At 45.4% G+C, this 20077-nt stretch overlaps 1 protein-coding gene across 6 annotated transcripts in view; it reads left to right on the top strand.

The window, feature by feature from the left end:
- Window positions 1-20077, top strand: part of LOC122814063 (serine/arginine repetitive matrix protein 2-like) — a 1651944-nt gene that overhangs the window by 765552 nt on the left and 866315 nt on the right. The gene's annotated exons all lie outside the window — the stretch shown is intronic.

Genomic DNA, 20077 nt, shown 5'->3' with positions numbered 1-20077 from the left:
GGACTGTCCATCTCTCCGCCCTCCTCTGGTACACTGGTTTCATAAGTTGCACCTAGCGGACACCGGGTGCTAGGGCCTCAGGACATATTCCCACAGGAATCCCCTTTTCCGCTGTCTTCTCCAGCTGAGGAGGTCCACCGGAAAAGTTTGTTTAAGAGGAAGCACATGGACTCCACAGAGGAGTCCCTTACTGAAGAGACAGATTTTGATGAGAGGTAAGGATCCCCCCAGTCACCCTCTGAGGTATCCTTTGGTGATATCCTCAAAATCCTGAAACAGAGAGATGACTGGTAGTCCTCTAATCCAACCTCTGAGGAATCTGTGTTCCTGCAGACCTTTCGCGCCCGGCCCCCTACCTCCTGGGTTACTCCACCTACTGATGAACTTGTCCGGCTTATCGTGCAGCATGCTTGGAAGGCTCCTGATACCGTCTAAGCTATTCCCCGGAGACCAGATAAGATTTTGTCCCCTCCTGCTTCGGATCCCCATTGGTCAAAATGTCTTCCTGTGGATGCTTTGGTGGTGGCGACCGCAACAAAAAAGGATCTGGCAGAAGAAGAAAGCCAGACTGTCCATCCGCCTAACAGAGTCCCGGGCCCTGGACAGGATAGGGAAGCGCACCTTTGCATCAGCGACATTTACTATCAGGTCTCTGAATTATATGGCACACTTTACCAGGCTTCAAAGGGATCTGATTTCTGAGCTCTCTGAAACTTTGGCTGGTGGTGTGTCTGATGAGGTCTGTGACAAAGTGGCCTCTCAGCTGGCCACCATTGAATCAATATCTAACTCCTCTGTGCGACTGATATCTCACGCATCAGAAGGAGCAGCTAGAGCAGCAGGTTCAGCTGCGGTATTGAAACGACACGCCTGGATGCGCTTGTGAAATTTCGTAGAACCTTTTAAGGCTGCCTTTCTTAACGCTCCCATTGAGGCCTCCTCGTTGTTTGGGCCCAAAGTTAAAAGCACACTGGCCAGATGTGAACAGGATGGTAAGACCCCTTTTGCTGTAGGTGTCAGTTATTCTTCCCCTCAACGTGCTTTCTCCCGAAACCAAAAGAGTGGGAAGATATGGTTCAAGAAATCTCAGGGTCCTTTCCGTTACACACAGGCTGAGTTCTCCCGTAGAGGCAGAGGGGGAAACTCACAGGGGAGACTCTCCTTTCGGGGCAGACAGAGTCCGTGTAATCAGGGTTCCAGGGATTCTTTCCCTGGTCAATCCTGCCAGCACTCCTTTCCTCTGGAGGTGGTTGGGGGACGTTTCTCCTTGTACCCTTCTGCCTGGCTAGCCATCACCACCAATTCTTGGGTACAGAGGATTATAACCAGAGGTTATCATATCCCCTTCGATCTTCATCATGCCCCTTCAAAAAATCTTCCCGATGTTCCACCCAGTCAAAGGGAAGAAGCAGCACTAGAGAGAGAAAAGCTGCTAAGAAAGTCATCCAAATAGTCCCTCCAGACCAGACGTGATCCGGATTCTACTCAAGACTATTTTTGGTGCCAAAGAAAACCGGGGACTGGAGACCAATTTTGGATCTCAGTGTATTGAACAAGTTTGTGAGAGTACAAAAATTCTGGATGGTCACAATACAGTCTATCCTCCCGCTTTTGGAAAAAGACGATTGGATGTGCTCGATAGATCTTCAAGATGCGTACTACCACATAAAAGTGGACAGGCCATCTAGAAGATTTCTGTGCTTCCGTGCAGGAGCCAGTCACTTACCAGTTCAGAGTACTGCCCTTCGGACTCTTTACAGCCCCCAGAGTTTTCAAAGTGCATGGCAGTTGTCACAGTTCACTTGCGACTTCAAGGATTCCAGGTGTTTCCATACCTAGTCGACTGGCTCATTTCCGCCCCCACCAGCCATCTACTGGAAGAAGCCCTGGCATACACTCTCCTCGCTGCTCAAAGGCTAGGTATAACCATAAACTGGCAAAAATCCAATCTCACCCCATCTCAGTCGACAGAATTCATATGGGTTATCTTGGACGCAAAGAACTGCTGAGCTGCTATTCCAGAGCTCAGAATTTTACGGATAAAGCAACAACTGATTCCAGTCCTTTCAAGGGAGAAATCCGTGGCTCCCTCTGTTCTACAGCTGTTGGGTTCCATGGCAGCTTCCATCAACATTGTTCCCCTGGCCAGGTTTCACATGAGGCTTCTACAATGGCTACTGCTCGCCCAACGGTATCCTTTTCAGCATCCTCTTTCAGCCATGATTCGAGTAACCCACAGGTGCAAACAGGATTTAAATTAGTGGATGACACACAGTCTGTCACAATGGTCTTGCCCCTTCTCCCCCCAGCAACCCAAGGCCACAGTGTCCATGGACGCCTCCCTGATGGTGTGGGGGGGGGGGGCTATGTCAGGGCCAGCCAGTCCAAGGCACTTGGTCCCAACAGGAGGCCCATCTGCATATAAATCTTCTAGAGCTGAGGGCGGTGGTTCTGGCGTTGCAAGCATTCCATCCCCTGCTGCCGTCTGGGACAATTGCGATTCAATCAGACAACATGGCGGTGGTCTGGTACATCAACAAGCTAGGTGGAACCAAATTTTACCCCCTTTGTTGAGAGGCCATGAGGATATGGCAATGGGCGATGGCTACCAACCGTTTTCTTCTAGCAACGCACATTCCCGGGAGTTCCAACGTGATAGCAGACAGACTCCGCAGGTGCATTCTTCAACCTCACGAGTGGTCCCTGAATCCTTTGATAGTGGTGGAAATCTTCCACCGCTGGGGCTGTCCTTGCTGCAACCTCTTTGCATCCCCGACCAACTACAAATGCAGCAACTACTTCGCCCTGATTCCCCCTCCGGGACAGTCACCCAGGGATGCTTTAGTCCATGATTGGCCCTCGGGTCTTCTTTACGCATTCCCACCCTTTCCCCTTGTTCCCCAGTTTCTGAAGAAAGCCCATCGGTTGAAGAGCAAGGTGATCCTCATAGCACCATATTGGCCTTGACAGATTTGGTTCCCCTTCCTTTGGCCTCACCTACTAGATTCTCCATCCAACCCCAGAATTGATCTCACATCCACAGAACCTGATTCATCCCAAATTGAACAGCCTGAAGCTCACGGCTTGGCTACTCCAATTTCCTTGATTGCCAGGCAGAATGATCTTTCTTTACCAGCACGTGATATTCTCATTGCATCTCATAAGTCTTCCACTAGAATTACGTAACTGAGCAAGTGGAAAAGATTTACCTGTTGGCTGAAAGATAAACAAGTAGATCCCTTCTCAGCACCAGTGTCGATAATATTAGACTATCTGGCCGACCTTTTTCAATCGGGTCTATCGGCCTCTACCATTAGTTCATTTGCCTGCAATTTCTAATTTTCATGTGGGTGTCCAAGATTCCTCTCATGTCCCATAAATTGTGCAAGACCTTGATAAAAGGTGTGAATCATCTGAAGCCACCTTTTAGAGAACCTATTCAACCATGGGATTTATCATTAGTTCTACAAGCTCTGACAATGGCACCTTTCGAACCAGCCTCTTTTTGCGACCAAGTATTTGTCATGGAAAACCTTGTTTTTGGTCGCTATTACTTCTGCCAGACTTATTTCTGAACTTCAAGTTTTTATGCATCAAGAGTCCATACTTGATTTTTCATAGACATAGTGTGTCTCTAAGAACTAATAAGTCATTTCTGCCTAAGGTGATCTCTGAAATGTTCATTAATAAAGCCATTGAATTGACATATTTCTTTCCCAACCATTCAAACAGAGGAGAGTATTGCCTACATACCCTAGATATACACAGGCAAATCCGTTTTTACTTAAATGGGACTAAATCCTTTCGTAAATCTGACCAGTTATTTTTGGCCTTTTCTGGATCTAGATTAGGATCTGCTGTTGCTAAGGTCACATTAGCTAGATGGTTGAATGCCTGTGTGACCTTTATTTACACACAGCATAATATCTCATTGCCTTCTACCATGAAAGCTCATTCAACAAGGTCGGTGGCAACTTCTGCTGCCTTCCATGCCAGGGCTTCTTTACATGTCATCTGTGCAGCTGCAACTTGAGCTACGCCTCATACCTTCATCAATCATTACAAATTGGATTTGGCCTCCAGGGGAAGCGTATCTTTTGGTTCTGTGGTGCTCAGGAATTTCCTTCCATGAGAGCCTCCCAGGAATAGAGGTAGCTGGGAACTCTGTCCCATACATAAGGAATGAACGAGGATTAACACTATCTGATAAAGAAGTTATGTCTTACCGTAACGTTCCATCTGTATTGATCCTCGTTCAGTCATTATGACCCTCCCTCCTTCCCCCTGCTGTGGTTTCTAGTGGATCTCACCATCCAGTTCTCTTAGGTTATTTGACCAGAGGTAGCCTCTACCTTCTTTGCCTTGCAAACTCAATCTGAGGTAACAGGGAGAGGGGAATTGTGGGTAAGAGTTTAGCTCGAGAGTTTGAAGCTGACGCGAGCTTGGAAAATGGCCGACTTGGTTCCGAGCTCGGAACCGATACCCATACGTAATGACTGAACGAGGATCAACAGTACAGATGGAACGTTATTGCAAGACCTAACTTTTTTTCCCTCTGATGACCAGGAATTTACCCTTATCTACCTGTGAGGATTCTGATGCAGAGGACTCTATTCCCTCTGCTTCCCCTCCAGTGGATTTCTCTTTTGGTGAAACCTTGCATACTCTTAGGGAGCATTTTCACTTGGAAAGCCAGGATTACTCTGACTCTAAAAAGAGGCTTTAGGGATTTCTTACTCCTGCCCCAACACAGGCCTTTAGCTATGCCCCTGTACTGGACATTATTGATGATGCCTTTTCAGAATCCAGCTTGGCCCCTGACTCTCTACCTCCTGCTCCCAGAAAACCTGATTGATATTACAGGGTTCCTGACTCTCACAAGTTCCTCTTTAGAAATTCTACGGCGGATCCTGAGACCATTTCACAGGGACCCAAGGGCATTAAGGCTGCTACTTTCAAAAATCCTACCCCCTCTGATAGAGATTCCAGGGCGCTGGTTAGATTGGGTAAGAAGGTATAGAGTTTTGCAACCTTGGCCATTAGGGCCTTAAACTGCCAGTTTCATATGTTAAAGTTTCAGCAGCATATTATTGGATTGCTTAAACAGAAAATGATGTTGATTCCTGACTGTGCTGAAAATAGATTTTCAGGATTTAATGCATTCTGCTGAACAAGTTGGAAAACATACTTTGCAATGTGGTTTTGATTCACTATAGAGGCATCTTGCAGGGCTTCTGTCACTGGGTCTGTACTTAGAAGGCATGCTTGGCGTAAGGAGCAATCTTTGCTAGATCATGTTAAAGCTAAATTGCTGGATGCTCCTTTAAACCAAGACCGCCTGTTTGGCAACAAAACAGAATAAGTACTTAAAAAGATGGAGGAAAAAGCTAAATCTATGCAAACCGTTAAAGATTTAGTGCAAGTACAGCCTCCCAGATTTAGTAGGCATTGGCCCTCTAAAAATTGGTCCTTTCCTGCCTCTTCTAGGCTTTCTTACTCCAAGCCCAGAACTGGCAGAACACCCAGGCTTCAGTCCCAAGGTACTCACAGGGCTAAGCAGTGGGGTCTCCCACTTCCAAAGCAGGGAGTGGTAAGACTCGACCCCTGTGGTAAACTGTCTCAATGACTTCACTTTAAATCTTCCAAGCCCTGCACAACTGACTCTTCCCTTAGGGGGAAAGATTGCCCGGCAGGCAAAAAATTGGCAACACATTACCCAGGACAAATGGGGTTTAAATAGTTTCCCAAGGATACAGATTCCACTTTCACTCTTTACCAACCCCAAACGGTTGGCCAGATCTACCCCCAAATCAGTGGGCAGAGGCTCAAAAGCAAATACTCTCTCTTAAGCATCAGGGCTTCCAGAAGAGGAAAGGGGACAAGGTTTCTACTCAAGACTTTTCCTGGTGCCCAGAAAAGACGACAACTGGCATTCTATACTGGACCTCTCTATCCTAAACACATTTTTGGTTATCCCAAAATTCAAGATGCTAACTCTTAACCAGCTGCTTCCTATGCTAGGCAAGGATGCCTGGTTGGCAACACTGGATTTAAAGGAAGCCTACCTGCACATCCCAATAAGGGAATCCTGCAGAAGATATCTACGCTTCAAAGCAGGCTACATGCACGATCAGTTCTCTGCACTGCCCTTTGGCTTATCTACTGCGCCCAGGGTATTCACAAAGTGCCTAGCTCCAGTCATTGAGTTTTGCAGGCAAAGAAATATCCAAATATAGTAAATCCACCAGAAAAGGAAACAGTAAAATCCAAACAGTCCTTTGGTTGGATTTTACTGTTTCCTTTTCTGGTGGATTTACTTTGAGTTTCGTTTGACCATTCTAAATATCCAAATATATCCATACCTGGACCATTGTGTAATTCAGGCAGAAAGCCAGGACATACTATTGAATCATCTGGCGTTTGTACAGAAATTGCTATATTCTCTGGGGTACACCATAAATGAAAAGAAATCACATCTTGTACCCTGCCAACAAATTGTAATCCTGGGAGCAAGCTTGAACACAACTTCCCATATGTTTTTTCTCACACCAGAAAAACAAGTTCATTTGACAGCCTACTTCAAACTACTGGCCACAAAGACCCAGCTCTCTGCAAGGAAAATACTGCAAGCCTTTGGGTTCATGGCCTCCTGCATTCTACTAATTCCATATGCAAGACTGCATATGAGGAAACTACAGTGGTATCTAAAAAGCCTATAGTGTCAACATTCTCAGGATCTAGAAGCAATGATTCCCATCATTCCTTGTCTACAGATGGAGTTCCTTTGATGGGCAGATGCCTGTCACCAAAACAAGGGACTGCCATTCACTCTACCCCCTGCCGCCCAAACCCTAACAACAGACTCATCAGGCTATGCGTGGGGGGGCTCACTTGGCAGGGAAGTGCATTTAGTGCAAATGGAACCCAAGTCAAATGCACCTGCACATCATTCAAAAAGAAGTGTTAGCTGTACAGAACGCTCTGACAGCCTTCAAGGACCACATCCTTCCTGGGCAAGTAATGGTAAAGACGGACAACACCACTGTTAAATGTGGTACATAAACAAGCAGGGGGGAACCCACTCATACTCTCTCTGCAGACTAGCCATGGCTCTCTGGAACACAGCCTTGAGCTACCAAGTGCACCTACAGGCTCAGTTCCTGCCAGGAAAGCTAAACATACTGGTAGACCTAAGCCGAAATGTCATGGACCCACACGAGTGGAAACTGGAACCAAAGATATTCAACATGTTGATAAACAAGTGGGGGAGCCCAGATATAGACCTGTTTGCCTCCCCCCAGAATTACCAATTGGAAAAATTCTGCACAAGGACTCCCCATAAACAAGCCTTTCAGTTTGTGCCTTTACCCCTCCGCCTCTCCTCTCCAAGGTACTGCTAAAGATCAAACAGGACAAACCAAGGATGATACTGATTGCACCAGACTGGCCACGCCAACACTGGTGTACCCCCTTTTGTGCAGTGTCACTGCTGGCACCATGGCACCTGCCTCAGACCCCTGCCCTGCTGTCCCAGCAGGAGGGCCAGATTCTGCACCCACAGCTTCAAACCCTGAACCTGGCAGCCTGGCTAATTACCTAATCTCTCCGTTACCATCCCTCAGTAAGCAAATGTTGGATGTCATTCTGGAGGCAAGGAGGCCTAGTACTAGAAAATCCTATGCTGAAAAATGGAAAAGATTCTGTTCCTGGAACCAAGCTCAGGGGATGAGTGCAGCAGCGCCCAATTTACCCCAGATTCTTCAATACTTAGATGCTGCACAAGGGCCTTTCCTTTTCCTCTATCAAAATTCATGCCTCGGCTATTTCAGCTCATTACAACACAGAATCACCCCTCTTCTCTCATCCACTGCTGAAGCAGTTCCTCAGAGGGGCCAAAAACTTAAGACCACCCAGGAGAGCCCCTGCTCCAGCTGGTTACCTTAACTTTGTATTGGAAAAACTCACTGTACCTCCTTTTGAGCCATCTGCAAATGCAGAGCTGAAATTCCTTTCTTGGAAAGCCTTCCTTTTAGCCATCACTTCAGCAAGAAGGGTGTCTGAATTACAGGCCTTCATGGCAGTGGAACCTTTCATCATTTTTCATGCGGATGGGGTGTCCCTCAGGACCAATCCCTCCTTCATGCCCAAGGTGGTATCCATTGTGGCCCTTAATCAGTCCATTCATTTGCCAACCTTCTTTTCTAATCCACAGAACAAAGGGGAGCGAATACTGCACTCCTTAGATGTGCACAGACAACTTAGATTTTATTTGGACGGGACTAAACCTCAGGAAATCTGAACAACTGCTGGGTGCATTTGCTGCAGGGGCAGAGGGGAAGGCCATTTCAAAGCAAACCATTTCTAAATGGATAGGCCCGTTGCATTCATTTCTGCTATTAGCACTATGGAAAACCTACCCCACAGGGGATTAGACCACATTCAGTCAGGGCTGCATCTACCTCTACAGCATTTCTCAGAGGTGTCCCTACCAGGGACATCCTAGAAGCTGCTACCTGGAGTTCTGTACATACCTTCACCAAGCATTACCATTTGCCAGTTTTCTCTAAATCCAGAGCTGGCTTTGCCACTGCAGTCTTGCAGCGCCTTATAGCTGGTCCTAATGCTATCTAATTTCCTCCTCCCATCCTTAGCTTTGGGAATCTACCCAAATGTGATGACTGCAACAGTGAAACACGAAGAACATAGTACAGTTGTGTACACTTACCATAAATGTAGATGTTAGAGTATATTCACTGTTGCAGTCCTAGTTGCCCTCCCTCCAGCCTCCTTGGCTATACCTCTATTCTTGCTTACTATGTTTAAAGCTTTTTGGTGTATTTGCTTTTTTGTTGAAGGTATACTACCTGATGTCATGGCAGATGAGAGAGCAACCGACGCAGAACCCAAGACTTTGTTAATCAGGCCGACTGAGGGCTACTGCAAGCAGATAACCCAAATGTGATGACTGCAACAGTGAATGCACTCTAATATCTACATTTATGGTAAGTGTACACAACTGTACTAACTTTCCAGCCCCCTCAAGGCCGTCTCAAACTAGACCCAGGAGAAATATACCCCCTACTGACTACAGTCTCAGGGTATTCAGAGAGCTAAGCAATGGAGTGTGCCTCCACCTCTAAAGCAGGGAGTACTAAACGAACCCCTTACAGAAAGAATTCCCAATGACTTCTCTACTCATAGGTTCATAGGTAGGTACTAGGCTATTGACCCTAGGGCCTATATAAGCCTAGCCAAAAATGTACCCTGGCTTTTGCCACCCAAGAAAATTATTTTCCTGTGCCTCTGTCGAGCAGAGCCACAGAAGTGATCCCCGGGGTAAATTTCCTATTTCCCATCCAATCATTAAGATTTTGCTTGAGTGCTAATGAGGAGCTCTGTTTGACATAGGTAGTCTGTTCCAGGGTATGGGAAGTCTCTAGGACAGGAATCTATCCCTCCAGCATGTTCTGTTTATTGTGGTGACAAGGTTTAGGTCCCTAGAGCATGTAGTTCGGAGAGATTGGGATTTCTTTAAGTGGAGCATGTCCAACAGCTCTGGGTTTGATATAGCTTTGTATGTTAGGCAGAGATCGCCTCTGAGTAGGCAGTATGCGACGGAGTAAAGCTGGAGTTGTTTTGAGACTGTCTGCGTAAGGCATCTGTTTGAGGCCAGTAATCCTCTTTGTGAGGTATTTCTGTGGCCTTTCCTGTTGTTGTAGATGTCTTGTGAGGTACATACCAAAAGGGCGTTGTACTCTATAATGGGTCTAATGAGTGATGAGTAGAGGGGAACAATGTCCTCTTTTTTTTTTTTCTGGTGGAGAATCCTTTTGTGATGAGATGAGCCACGTAGAAGGATTTCCTGACCACTGTGGCGATGTGATTATCAAAGGAGAGACTACTGTCCACCTGTGTCCCAAGGTCTCATCACATTTTCGGCGTTTAGACTACCAGCTATGTGGTATTTTATTTATTTATTTGTTTGAAGTTTGTTTGCCAGGATGGTCCATTGGGCCGAATGAACCCATTTTCAATGGAGTCCTGGGGAGAAAAGCTCCACAGATACAATATCAAATATAAAAGTAAAAAAAAAAAAATAAAGTAAATACAATAAAATAACATGACAGTTTGTTCAAGTGTCAGAACAGTGCATATAAGCACAAGCAAATGTTAATACAACTGGAAAGCACAGAAGAGCAAATGCAACAATTCATATCAGTTTACAGTTTTTAGTCTCTGTTTTCTAGAAAAAAGAAAAAAAAAAGTTAAAATAAGACGATAGTTAGTAGAAATGTGCAGAAAATATTAACATAAGAAGTTAATTACAATGTGTATGTCCCCATAGGGGGGATGTGATTGTAGACTAAGGGTGTGTATGTTCCCATAGGGGGGATGTGATTGTAGACTAAGGGGGTAAGGTAGTAGCTGGGGATGCTATGCAGGATGGGAACATGAGCATTCCCAGAGAGAGGATAAATGTGAGTGGAGGAGAGTTTTAAAGATGGGGAGGCTGCTGGTGCTGTGGATATGAGGTGGAAGGGAGTTCCAGAGACGGGCTAGGGAAAAGGAGAGTAAGAGTTTGCCTGATGGACGGGCAGGTTTGTGGAGTTCAATTAGGTTCTGAGTGCTGGTTCTTGGGGGTCTGCTAGGTTGGTGCATGGTGAAGGTTGAGGTGAGTGAGGGGCAGAGGGAGGGCTTGAAAATGAGCTTATGAGCATGAGTTAGTTGTGTGTAGGTAAGGTAGTTTGGGAGCTCTAGCTAGTTTAGTTTGTGGTGGGCAGTGCAGTGATGGGAGGAGGATCTTTGCCCAGTGGTGAATTTGGTGATTTTGTTGTAGCAGGAGGAGAGTTTTGTTTTGATAGAGGATTTTAGGTTGGTTAAGAGTGGGGCGCACCATAACGGAAAGAAGGGATGAGGTATGTGGTAGAGAGGAGGAATCTAGTGGATGGGGAGAGGAAGCGAATATGGCAGTAGAACATAGAGAGTTTCTGATGCGTTTTTTTAATGTTTGTTTGTATATGGGGATCAAATTTAAGCTGATTATCGATGAGGGCTCCTAACAGTTTAGCACTGGAAACAATTTGTAGGGATGTGTTGTTGTGACTGGTTATGATGAAAGAATTTGTCGATAGTTATGCTTTTGGATGGGGTGAATAACATGAGTTTGTTTTTTGATGGATTGAGAGCTAGATGGTTATGCATCCATTTTTCAGTGGTTGAGAAGGCATCTTGAATTAGTTTTATAAGGGAGGGGAATGGAGTTTGCAGCACAGATAATTGTTGAATCGTCTGCATATTGGACTATTTTAGCATTTGGGATATTGTGGTGGAAGTCTTTAATGAAGATGTTGAACAGTAAGGGACCTAATATGGAACCTTGGGGTACACCAGTGACAGTGTTGAGGAATGGAGGAGATGGATTTCTTCCATTTGGCAGATTGTTGCCTGTTGGAAAGGTAACTGGTAAACCAGTTGATACAAGAGGGTGAAAGATGTAGGTTAGAGGGTTTGGTCAGCGGGAGGGAGTGGGAGATGGTATCGAAAGCCTTAGGTCTAGGAGGAGGGTGGAGACAGTGCAGTTAGAGTCTCTAGCTTTATTTACAGTTTCGAGGAAGGAGAGTATTGCAGTAGAAATGCTGTGACCGGGTCTGAATCCATGTTGTGTTTGGGTTAGGTGGCTGTTGGTGAGGTATGGTAATAGTTGTATGTGGATACATTTTTCAAGTAGTTTAGAGATGGGAGATAGGATGGCGATATGGGTACAGAGTTTTTACCAAAGGGGCTGACAATACACTTTTTGACATTGAGCTTAATGCCATGGCTTTGACACCAGACATCTGTCTCAGTGAGACCCTTTTTTAGTATGTCCACATCGTTAGGAGTTTCGATTTATGCCTCCTAGTTTGCAGTCATCTGCAAGCTTTGTTAGCGAAAGACCTTCTGTGTTAGCCTGTACATTAGAGAAGTAGATACCAAACAGGAGAGGACACAGGACTGAACCTTGTGGTGCTCCACTTGTCACTGGTCTGAAGTCAGATTTGGAGTCTGCTACTTTCACAATGTGGGTTCTGTCCGTGAGCCAGTTGGCAACCCATCTTGTGACATAGGGATTTATACCTAGTTTAGTGAGCTTATCTAGAATTCCAGCATGGGGGATGGTGTTGAAAGTCTTGGTGAGATCTAGATAAGCTGTGTGAACCACCTTACCCTCATCTATGGCTTTGGTGACTGCTTCAAAGAAGTAAATCAGGTTTAGGAGACATGATCTGCCTTTTACAAATCCGAACTGGGTAGGGTCCAAAGTTTGGAGATTACCAATGTCTTTGAGTTCCATGATGATACGTTCCATGGCCTTGCAGACCAGGCTCGTCAGGCTAATGGGGCGGTAGTTCCTGGGGTCCATTGTGGCTCCCCCTTTGTGGAGTGGGGATAACCGTCGCAGTGCGCCATTCAGTGGGCACAAAGCCTGAGGTGAGGCTATGATTGAACATGGCACTTGCCAGTTCATTCTGTAGTTCGTGTAGAACGCAGCCTAGGATATTGTCAGGTCCCATGGATGCTGTGTTCTTGGCTTTTTTACCTGTGCAGCCGTGATTACAGGAACTTTGCATTCTTTCAGTATAGAGATTGGCCCTCTAGGGAGTGAGAGGGGGGTAAAGTTAGCACTGAACCTATCTGCCAGGATGTTGGCAATATCAGTTGGTTCTGTATATTTAGTGCCATTGTGCTGTAACTCTGAGCAGATCTGAGTGTTGCCATTGAGATTCGTGACATAGCTATAGAATGTTTTGTGGTTGTCTTTAGAGTCACTGGCAATTTTGTTTTTGTAACTAGCTTTGGAGGATTTTATGAGGGATCTCAGCTTCTTACTGAGGTTGACCAGGGAGATGTTCTTTGTGTTTCACTGTTGCAGTCATTATATTTGGGTAATCTGCTGGCAGGTTGCCCTCAGTCAGCCTGAATTCCAAAGTCTTGGGTCCTTCGGTTGCTGTCTCCTCTTCCATGACGTCAGGTCGTCAGGGGTATAAAACAAGTAGCCAATGCCATATTCTTTAGTCTTTGTTTCTGCGCGGTGCCCGAAGCAGAAGCAGTTCGCAAGTGCCGGTCAGCCAACACCTGAAATTTTCGAATTAGAGTTTCAGAACCAAAGTCTTCACTAAAGCTAAGTACCCCATTGGGGAGACTTTTTTCTTGCTCATTACTGATGTCAGAAAATGTTAATAATTGCATTACTTGTGGGAAGCAAATACCTCATAAGGATTTCCATTTATACTGTATTTCTTGCCTAGACACTGATCATAACGTGCCTAGCTGTCAGTTTTGTGCTAGATTTAACCAACGCACTATTAAGCGTCAGTATATCTTTGCCTCAAAATATTTTGGAAACAGATTTAACTATCCTGAAATGTCGTCTGATAGCAATCCGACTACCAGAGTACACAATGCAAAGAAAAGGACAGAGACAGACTGTCGAGGTCCAAAACCGACGACAAAGCTTCTGCTAAGCCAGTCGCCGGTACTCAGTGAGGCGCTTTCGCAGCCCCTGATACCCGCTACTTTTGAGTCGCAGGCCCCTACCAAGACCCATGTGGAGTCTGGCACGCTGCGAGATTCTCAAGGTATTGTACTCGTGGCTGTCTCTCCCTCGGATGGGTCCAGAGCTGCTGAGCAGGCACCAGCTTCTGAGGGTGTATTCAGGCCTCAACATTTTTATATAAAACTGATGCCAGCTTCAAAATTAAAGACAAAAGCAACTTCTAAAGCTAAAAAAAGACGCAAGAGCCACGTGCACAGGCCTCTATGCCCAAAAAGCAGATGCTGAAAATGAAGACCTAATTACCTTGATCAGGGGTTTCCAACCCCCTCCTGATAAGAGGCCTAGGCAAGACACTGATTATGAATCTTCAGATCAGGTTTCTATTTCTACAGATTCCTCTTCTGATCAAGAATTATCTGTACCACCCTGTGAGGATTCTGATGCAGAGGAATCTATCCCATCTACATCTCCTCCTGAAGATTATTCCTTTGGAGAAACCTTGCATACTTTGAGGGAGCATTTTCACTGGGAGAGTCAAGATTTCTCAGAGTCAAGAGGCCCAGGGATTTCCTTCTCCCTCAGCATAGGCCTTTAGACATCCTCCTGATGTTCGTGTTTCACTGTTGCAGTCATTACACTTGGGTTATCCTGCTGGCAGGCTACCTGCAGTCAACCTGAATTCCAAAGTTCTGGTCCGGCGTCTGTTGCTGTCGCCTCTTCCCTGACGTCAGTGCGCCAGGGGTATAAAAGATACAGCCGACGCCATTTTCTCCAGTCTTTCTTGCCGCGCGGTGCCTGAAGCAAAAGCAGTTTGCAAGTGCCGGTCGGCAGACTCCTGAGATTTTCTAAATAGAATTTCAGATCCGAAGTCTTCAATAAAGCTAAGTACCCCGTTGGGGAAACTTTTTTCTTACTCCAGACCGATGCCAGAAAAAGTTAACAATTGTATTTCTTGTGGGAAGCAAATACCTCTTAAGGATTATCATTCTTACTGTATTCCTTGCCTAGGCCCTGATCATAACGTTGCTAGCTGTCGGTTTTGTGCTAGATTTAACCAATGCACTATTAAACGTCAGTACGATTTTGCTTTTCATTACTTTGGCCGAAGGTTTAATTATACAATGCCGTCTGAACAGCCGACGACCAGAGTTTATAAAAAGCGCAAGGAAAAGGACAGGCATCCAAGGTCCAAAACTGACGAGGCCTCCGCTAGGCCAGTCGCCGGTTCTCAGTGAGGCGCTTTCGCAGCCCCTGACGGCCGCTACCTCAGAGCCACAGGCCACTTCCGACTCACATGTAAACAGCTAGGCCTCTAGATACTCAAGGTATTGGACACTCGGAAACTATTCCCTCAAATGGGTCTGGAGCCGCTGAGCAGGCATCGGCTTCTGAGGATGTTTTCAGACCTACACAGTTATATATCAAGCCAACCTCAGCTTTTAAGGCAAAGACTAAAACAGCTTTAAAGACAAAGAAACAAGTACAGCATTCTCCTGGACAGACTTCCATGCCTAAAAAGCAGATGCTTAAAATGGCTGAAGACCTAATTACTATGATCAGGGGTTCCCATTCCCCTCCCGATAAGAGGTCTAGGCAAGACACAGAATATGATTCTTCTTGATCAGGTTTCCATTTCCTCTGACTACTCTTCAGAACAGAGATGCTTTCTTCCTCCCTATGAGGATTCTGATGCTGAAGAATCTATTCCTTCAGCTTCTCCTCCTGAGGAATATTCCTTTGGGGAAACCCTGCATACCATGAGGGAGCATTTCCACTGGGAGAGCCAGGATTACTCGGAATCTAAGAAAAGGCTCAGAGACTTTCTTCTACTACCGCAGCACAGACCTCTTGCTAATTCCCCCTGTTTAGACATTGTAGATGTATTTTCAGAGTCCGGCCTGTCTCCCGACACTTCACTTCCTGCACCTGTTAAGCCAGACAGATACTACAGTGTTCCAGACTCTCATAAATTTCTATATAAAAACCCCTGCTGCTGACCCAGAAACTATATCTCAGGGTCCCAAAGGGGTCAAGGCCTCTACTGCAAAAAACCCTGTCCCCTCAGATAGGGATTCTAGGGCACTGGACAGATGGGGAGAAAAAAGTTTACACTTCTGCTACCTTGGCTGTAAGGGCTTTAAATTGTCCATTTCATATGCTTAAATATCAGCAATACTTAGTCACTGCTAAAACAGAAAATGTTGACAAATTCTGAATGTTCTGAAAACAAGGAAATGCAGGATTTATTGCATGCAGCTGAACAAGTGGGAAAGCATACTTTGCAATGTGGTTTTGATTCACTGGAGGCCTCTTGCAGGGCCGCTGTTACAGGTTCTGTCATTAGAAGGCATGCTTGGTTAAAGGAACAAAATCTGCCTGATCATGTTAAAGCAAAATTATTGGATGCCCCATTACAGCATGATACTTTGCTTGGTGTTAAGGCAGAAGAGGTGTTGAAGAAAATGGAGGATAAAACGAAATCTATGCAGACTGTAAAGATTTCTTACAGGTACAACCACCCAGATTTAGCAGGAACTGGCCTTCTAAAAATTGGTCCTTTCCAGTGTCAGGCCACAAAGAGGTAGATAGACGCCCTAGAGGCAGACAACAGCCCCAGGACTCATACAGGCCCAAACAATGGGGTGCTTCTACCTCCAAAAGCGGAGAAGACAAATCACAGCCATATAGGAAACAGTCCCATTGACTTTCCTCTGCCAATGCCAAGCACTTCTCTTTTGGCAGCACCCTTAGGGGGAAAGCTAGCACTTTGTTCACAAAATTGACACATGATCACCCAGGGCAAATGGGTCTTAAATATAGTCTCTCAGGGCTACAGGTTCCACTTTCACACCCTTCCAAAGGCAAAAGGTATGCGAGACCTGCCACACAATCAATGGGCAGAGGCACAAAAGCAAGTTTCATCTCTCATGGACATGAGGGCTATTCAGCCAGTACCACAACAAGAGCAGGGAAAAGGATTTTACTCAAGACTTTTCTTAGTACCAAGAAAGGACAAAGCCTGGAGACCAATTCTGGATCTGTCTATTCCAAACACTTTTCAGATGTTCCAAAATTCAAAATGTTGACTCTGCAGCAGCTTCTGCCCATGCTGGGCAGGAAGGCTTGGCTTGTAACTTTGGACCTCAAAGAGGCATACCTGCATGTCCCAATAAGACAATCTTGCAGAAGATACCTCAGATTCATAGCTGGCTCAATGCACTACCAATTCTCTGCACTGCCCTTTGGCTTATCTACTGTGCCCAGGGTCTTCACAAAATGCCTGGCATCAGTAATTGCATTTTGCAGACAAAGAGGAATTCAAATATATCCCTACTTAGACGACTGTCTTATTCAAGCAGAGACCAAAGACATACTTCTAAAGCATCTGGCGTTTGTAAAAAGATTACTAATTTGCCTAGGGTACACAGTAAACGAGAAGAAATCAAAACTAGTACCCTCTCGAGAGATAATATTCCTGGGTGCAAGCTTAAATACAACTGCCCAGATGGCTTATCTCATGCCAGACAAACAAAGGCAACTGACTTCTTACTTCAAAATGTTGGCAACAAAGACCCAGTTATCTGCAAAAAAAATTCTGCAGGCTTTGGGCTACATGGCATCCTGCATTCTGCTTATTCCATATGCAAGACTGCATATGAGGAAGCTACAATGGTATCTAAAAAGTGTTTGGACTCAACATTGCCACAGCCTGGAATCATTAATTACCCTCATTCCCTGTCTGCAACAGGAGATGTTCATCTTGTTTCACTGTTGCAGTCATTACACTTGGGTTATCCTGCTGGCAGGCGACCCGAGTTCCAAAGTCTTGGTCCGGCGTCGGTTGCTGTCGCCTCTTCCCTGATGTCAGTGTGCCAAGGGTATAAAAGATGCAACCGACGCCATTTTCTTCAGTCTTTCTTGCCGTGTGGTGCCCGAAGCAAAAGCAGTTCACAAATGCCGGTCAGCCGACTCCTGAGATTTTCGAAATAGAGTTTCAGAACCGAAGTCTTCAATAAAGCTAAGTACCCTGCTGGGGAAACTTTTTCTTGCTCCAGACCGATGTCAGTAAAAGTTAATAATTGTATTTCTTGTGGGAAGCAAATAACTCATAAGGACTTTCACTCTTACTGTATTCCTTGCCTAGGCCCTGACCACAACATTACCAGTTGTCGGTTTTGTGCTAGATTCAATAAGCACACTGTTAAACGTCGGTTTGATTTTGCTTTACATTATTTTGGCCGAAGGTTTAATTACATAATGCCGTCGGAACAACCGTCCGGAATGTTTAAAAAACGCAAAGACAAAGAAAAGGACAGGCATCCGAGGTCCAAAACTGACGAAGTCTCTTCTAGGCCAGTTGCCGGTTCGCCTGTTCTCAGTGAGGCGCTTTCGCAGCCCCTGACACCCGCTACCTCAGAGCCACAAGCCGTATCAGACAGCCACGTGGAGACAACGAGGCCTGTGGAAACTCAAGGTATTGGGCCTACAGAAACTATTCCCTCAGATGGGTCCAGAGCCGCTGAGCAGGCATCTGCTTCTGAGGATGTTTTCAGACCTTCACAGCTTATAATTAAGCCCACTACAGCAGCCAAAGCAAAGTCAAAAACACCAGTAAAGACAAGGAAACAAGTACAGCATTCGCCTGAACAGTCATCCATGCCAAAGAAACAGATGCTTAAAATGGCTGAAGACCTAATTACTTTAATCAGGGGTTCCCATCCCCCTCCTGACAAAAGGCCTAGGCAAGACACTGACTATGATTCCTCTGACGAGGTTTCTATTTCCTCTGATACCTCTTCTGATCAGGGATATTCTCTCCCTCCCTATGAGGACTCTGATGTAGAAGAGTCTATACCTACAGCCTCTCCGCATGAGGGTTATTCTTGTGGGAAAGCCTTACATACCATGAGGGAGCACCAGTCAAACCAGACAGGTACTACAGGGTCACAGACTCTCATAAATTTCTTTACAAAAACCCTGCTGCAGATCCAGAAATAATTTCTCAGGGTCCTAAAGGGGTTAAGGCTTCCACTGCTAAAAATCCTGTCCCTTCGGATAGGGATTCCAGAGCTCTGGACAGATGGGGGAAAAAAGTTTGCACTTCTGCTTCTTTAGCTGTAAGGGCCTTAAATTGCCAGTTTCACATGCTTAAATATCAGCAATACCTCATGTCATTGTTAAAACAGAAAATGGTTTCAAACTCTAGAAAGTCCTGACAGTAAGGACATGCAGGATTTATTGCATGCAGCTGAACAAGTGGGAAAGCATACTTTACAATGTGGTTTTGATTAATTAGAGGCTTCTTGCAGAGCCGCAGTCACAGGTTCTGTCATTCAAAGGCATGCTTGGTTGAAAGAAAGTTTACCTGAACATGTTAAAGTAAAATTATTGGATGCTCCACTACAGCATGATACTTTGGTGTTAAGGCAGAAGAGGTGTTAAAAATGGAGGATAAAGCAAAATCAATGCAGACAGTAAAGGATTTCTTACAGGTTTAACCACCCAGGTTTAGCAGAAACTGGCCTTCAAAAAATTGGTCCTATCCGGTGTCAGACAGGCCACAAAGAGGCAGTTACAGACACCCAAGAGGCAGATCTCAGCCCCAAGGCTCCTACAGACCTAAACAATGGGGTGCTTCAGCCCCCAAAGGAGGAGAAGACAAATCAGAACCTTATAGGAAACAATCCCAATGACTTCCCTCTACGGATGCCAAGCACTTTCCTTTTGGCAGCACCCCTAGGGGGGAAGCAAGCTCTTTTCTCAAAAAATTGGCACATAATCACCCAGGACAAATGGGTACTGAATATTGTTTCTCAGGGTTACAGGTTCCACTTTCACACGTTTCCAAAATTAAAAGGGATGCCGGACCTGCCACAAAACCAATGGGCAGAGGCACAAAAACAAATTGCTGCTCTCATTGACATGGGAGCTATTCAAAGAGTACCACAGCAAGAACAGGAGCAAGGATTTTACTCAAGACTTTTCTTAGTACCCAGAAAGGACAAAGCCTGGAGACCAATACTGGACCTGTCAATCCTAAACACTTTCCTGGATGTTCCAAAATTCAAAATGTTAACACTGCAGCAACTTCTACCCATGCTGGGCAAGAAGGCTTGGCTAGTTACTTTGGACCTCAAAGAGGCATACCTGCATGTCCCAATCAGGCAATCTTGCAGAAGATGCCTCAGATTCATAGCAGGCTCAATGCATTACCAATTCTCTGCACTGCCCTTTGGCTTATCTACTGCACCCATGGTCTTCACAAAATGCCTGGCATCAGTATTTGCATTTTGCAGACAAAAAGGAATCTAAATATATCCCTACTTGGACGACTGCCTTATTCAAGCAGAGAGCAAGGACATTCTTCTGAAGCATCTGGCGTTTGTAAAAAGATTACTAATTTGCCTAGGGTACACAGCAAACGAAAAGAAATCAAAACTAGTGCCCTCTCAAGAGATAATATTCCTGGGTGCAAGCTTGAATACAACTGCCCAGATGACTTATCTCACGCCAGACAAACAAAGGCAACTGATTCATTAC

The sequence above is a fragment of the Protopterus annectens genome, chromosome 10.part0, assembly GCF_019279795.1.
Source record: "Protopterus annectens isolate FY-2018-M chromosome 10.part0, PAN1.0, whole genome shotgun sequence".
NCBI classification, from domain to species: Eukaryota; Metazoa; Chordata; order Ceratodontiformes; family Protopteridae; genus Protopterus; species Protopterus annectens.
This window is presented reverse-complemented; position numbering and strand designations above follow the sequence as displayed.